At 40.3% G+C, this 4,813-nt stretch overlaps 1 pseudogene; it reads right to left on the bottom strand.

Annotated features, from left to right (window-relative positions):
- Positions 1–3,532: 3,532 nt before the first annotated feature.
- Positions 3,533–3,651, bottom strand: LOC136879451 (5S ribosomal RNA; annotated as a pseudogene).
- Between the last annotated feature and the right edge of the window lie 1,162 nt (positions 3,652–4,813).

A 4,813-nucleotide genomic window follows, 5' to 3' on the forward strand; every position in this document is an offset into this window, starting at 1 on the left:
TCGCAAGAAGATAATTATATATTGTAAATATCTTGTTAGTAAACCATAAATGTATAGATATTTCATTAGCATATTTTATTTTTAATTAAACTAAGATACAAATTAGACCTTCTGGTTTTAGGCATTTTCTCATAGACATAAAGTCATTGGACCAAAATATGTAGACATAAAACCATTAGATATGTAGACTGTGGACCTACTCTCTGCCCTCCACTCACCTGTTCCTTTACTATTCACCGAAAAGCATAATCTGACCAATGTTTTTCTCAATATTGGCGTATATTATTTATGTGTTAAGCCATAAATAACTTACGTACCGGAAAAAGTTGTGCAGTATGCCATAAAACCTATACTTTAGGACTTTGAATTTGTTATTTCAGTTTCTGTTAGGGACATACTGTCGTATTCAGAGCCGTGCACTTCAGCCTCTTCTTGCAAACTCTTGATCTTTTCTCTGCAGTGTTAATTTCTTGAGAAATCAAGTTTGGCGAAGGAGTTGGTTTAACTAGAGCAGGGCCTCTCAAACGCCCAAAATCTCACGCGTGCAAATCGAGGCGCAAGAGCTCTGTGCACTATGCATCGGTCCCGCTCGGCGACTCGGCTAAGCTCGGCTCAACTCGGCTCGGATGTGGAGCGCTACAGAGCAAGTGAGGAAGAGGGAGACAGGCGGAGCGAGCGAGACAGGAGTGGGGAGTCTCCACTCTGGTCAACCACGCAAAGTCGTCTTTTGCACCGTGCACAGTGCATGCCCTGAACTTGAGTGTACAGGATCGAAATGAAAATAACGTCAGCACACAATGAATCTGTTCAACATTGGATATTTCAACCCCTTTTGTATACATTAAGGCCAATAACAATTGAGATTGGTTTTCATTCTCTAAATTTGTGAAGAAATGGTCACGTTTGTTTACTAATACAATTCAGTTTTCAAATTTATTTCTAATAGTTCTTGCGTCATCAGTTAACGGGCCTTTCTTTTTTGTGTGTGTAAATACTATCTTCTTCATTTATTCCAATTTCTCAATCATATAACATATCTGTGTTATTATATGTTTATATCTTAAAGTCAGTTTCATCAGTCTGTTTTTTCAGTCGGCGAAATGTCACCGAACTCGCTTCTAGCTATCTCAATTCAACATACTCATTTTAACAGTAACATATCGTCACATATCGTCCTTGCGCTAGGAAAGACCACTACGTTAAATATTTCAGCTTAGAACTTTGGCCGGAAAGGATCTGTCATTTAAGGCTCAAGGTTCATCTAGGTCACAAAATTCTCGCTCTCGATTACGAATGTGCTGCGGTCAGTATTTCTCCCACAAATTATCACATAGCGGCTTTCTCGCGGGCAATGACGATATTTCATTAATATTACAGATTAAAGACATATCCTCCCCTTTCTTCCCTTTCTCGCCAGCTTCCTTTCCATAATGTTCCATAATTGGCATACAAACCTTCAAAAACAAATTTCCAGTATGAATGTTGGAAATGACGATAAGTCGCATTTCTTATTAGGATAGCCTTTCTAGTCTACATCCTATGACCTCCTTAATACTGCATACACTGCAATAATAAGCAACTTAAACTACTTCCCTTTTTATTCATGATGTGGTAATACCAGAAATCCTGACTCAGTTTGAAATCAATTGTTCTTGTGCCTGCGAAAACCACCAACTTTCAGCTTAGAACTTTGGGAGGAAAGGTACTGTCATTTAAGGTTTAATATTGTACAAGTTACAGTAGGTCACAAAATTCTCGCTTTTGCTAACATATGCTGCGGGTCATTATTTCTCCCACAACATTATCACATAGCGGTTTTTCCAGGCGGAACGACGATATTTCATTAATATTACAAATTTAAGAAATATCCTCCTCTTGCTTACCTTACCCATCAGGTATATTTCTTTTCCATACTATTCCATAATAAGCATAAATTCCTTTTAAAAAATCCAATTTTAATGTTTTCAAATGACGAAAGGTCACATTTTATAGCACGATATCCTTTCTAGACTACATCCTACGACTTCCTTAAGTCTACATTCACTGCGATAATGAGAAACATCAACCATTTCCTTTATTATTCCAGTTTATGATCTGGTAATACCAGATAACCTGACTGTTTGACATCATACTTGGACATAAAAATACTAAAATATTATTTTGGTGTACTCCAATAAATTCCTCTCATCTTCTGCTATTTTGGATAAAATTAAAACATTGGACAAATCTCCACGTTTTATTTTCTTGTTCTTAAAATGTAGCGTTTTCCCCTCCGCTAAATATATCCAATTTCCGTTTTAACGTTTTTGAAAATGGAAGGTCAGTACAGCACTGAAGAATGCCTAATGAGGTAACGTATCATTAGATCGAAATTATGACTAGTTCCCTCCAAGGTAAGAATACATAATTAGGTTCCTGACATCCCCAAGGAGGATAAATCGAAAGTATTTCACTAGCAATTTTATCATAAAGAAATGAAATGAAATGTCGTATGGCTTTTAGTGCCGGGATATCCCAGAACGGGTTCGGCTCACCAGGTGCAGGTCTTTCTATTTGACTCCCGTAGGCGACCTGCGCGTCGTGATGAGGATGAAATGATGATGAAGACAACACATACACCCAGCCCCCGTGCCATTGGAATTAACCAATTAAGGTTAAAATCCCCGACCCGGCCGGGAATCGAACCCGGGGCCCTCTGTACCGAAGGCCAGTACACTGACCGTTCAGCCAGCGAGTCGGACATAAAGAAATGAGTTACGTCAACTGTTCGAAAATTTAGATATCGAGTTGTACATAAAAATCACTCGGAGATGAGCATGGAAAGTGCCCAATGGATCATGCATGACGATGTCTTCGTGATATTGATAGTAACAGAAAACATTTAAGGTAAAGATTTCTTATTTTATGTAACATTTACTGTGTCTCTTTACTTTTGATTAGCAAATTAGTATATTTCTTTACTGGAAGTTTTCGGTTTCTTTGATATGTCTTAATCCTAATAAAAATCAAACACACGTGATATATTAAACTAAATGCATGGAAGTTTTAACTACTGTAACAACAAAAAGACAAACCTCACGATGCTACACCCCTGATGGGCCTTGACCTACGAAGCGACTGCTGCTCATCCTGAAGGCACGCAGATTGCGATGATACGCCTGGTCAGCGCTAATCCTGTCGGCAGTTATTCTTGCCTTTCTAGACTGGGACCGCAATTTCACTGTCAGATAGTTCTTCACGTGTTCTCATGTAGGCTTAGTAGACCTCGAACCAGCCCTCAGATCTCTGACCTGGCCTGGAGTCTTCTTCAGGACCTACGGGTAATAGGCAGGATGGCTACCCTTAGAGCGCATTACCGGCTTTCACACTAGAAACCAAACCAAACCCCATAGCGCAACAACCCCGAAGGGCCATAGTCTACCAAGTGACCGCTGCCCAGCCCGAAGGCCTGCAGATTATGAGGAGTCGTTTGGTCAGCACGAAGAATCCTCTCGGCCGTAATTCTCGGCTTTCTAGACCGAAAAGGGAATTGAGCCAACGGCACGTGGTGTCCCCAAGCGATCACCTACCCAAGTACTGACCATGCTCAATGTTGCTTAACTGCGGTGATCAGACGAGAACCTGTGTATTCAACATGGTATGGCCGTAGGCAAAAATTTGCGACTAAGGGAACTCGAACCGGCCAACCACGGTGTTCGATCATTTAGGTTCCATGTTTTAATAATAATAATAATAATAATAATAATAATAATAATAATAATAATAATAATAATGTTATTGTCTTTACGTCTCACTAACTACTCTTTTACGGTTTTCGGAGAGGCCGAGGTGCCAAAATTTTGTCCCGCAGGAGTTCTTTTACGTGCCAGTAAATCTACCGACACGAGGCTGACGTATTTGAGCACCTTCAAATAGCACCGGACTGAGCCAGGATCAAACCTTCCAAGTTGGGGCCAGAAGGCCAGCGCCTCAACCGTCTGAGCCACTCAGCCCAGCGATTGCATGTTTTAACGATCATGGCCACCGTCCCTATATTTGCGAATTTGAAGTCAGACGGCTTTTATCGTTTATCACATTTTCATAGGCTGCTACATTATAATGCAGACATTTAGAATTTTGAATTATTTGCTTACAGTTTTTTATAATACACGGTGTCTGAAAATAACTTACGGAAAATTGATGGGCGTAATAAACCCAATAACGTAGGAGAATATTCGTCTTCCAATTTTTCTATACCGTTTGGTTAATTGCCAGGGATAACTGTTCATATCCTTTATGTCCTGTGACGTAATGCAGTGAATTCGCAACAGGACGTTAGCGGTGAAGATTGTTGATGTTAGCGTTAACACCTCCCAACGAAAATTCATGGTTTACGCAGAAATAATTAGAACCTTTACTACTGAACGGAGTACATGCATGAGCACATGGCTGAGAACCGCACGGTATCCCCTTCACTAAATATATATCTAATTTCCATTTGTACGTTCTTGAAAACGGATATGTCAATACGACACAGAAGACAGCCTGATAAGGTAATGTATGGTAGCGCACCGCCCAAGGTTATCAAAGAAGAGAGCTTGGCCAGCCAGACGCTGTATAGGCCAACACACAAGTTGCTCACGATTAATTTCTTAGTCGCTACATTATTCTTAGTGTGCAGTGCAGTTGGCAAGCAATGCCGTAGAATGGCTGGGTACCGTAGTTGGTCTGTTCTTGGTAGTTCTGATAATTCACAAATTGGGCACCAGAGTGTGCGCAAGTTGCTGTAGTTTAAAACCAATAACTAATACCGTAATTATCCGATCCCGCCAGC

The sequence above is a fragment of the Anabrus simplex genome, chromosome 8, assembly GCF_040414725.1.
Source record: "Anabrus simplex isolate iqAnaSimp1 chromosome 8, ASM4041472v1, whole genome shotgun sequence".
Classification (NCBI taxonomy): Eukaryota; Metazoa; Arthropoda; class Insecta; order Orthoptera; family Tettigoniidae; genus Anabrus; species Anabrus simplex.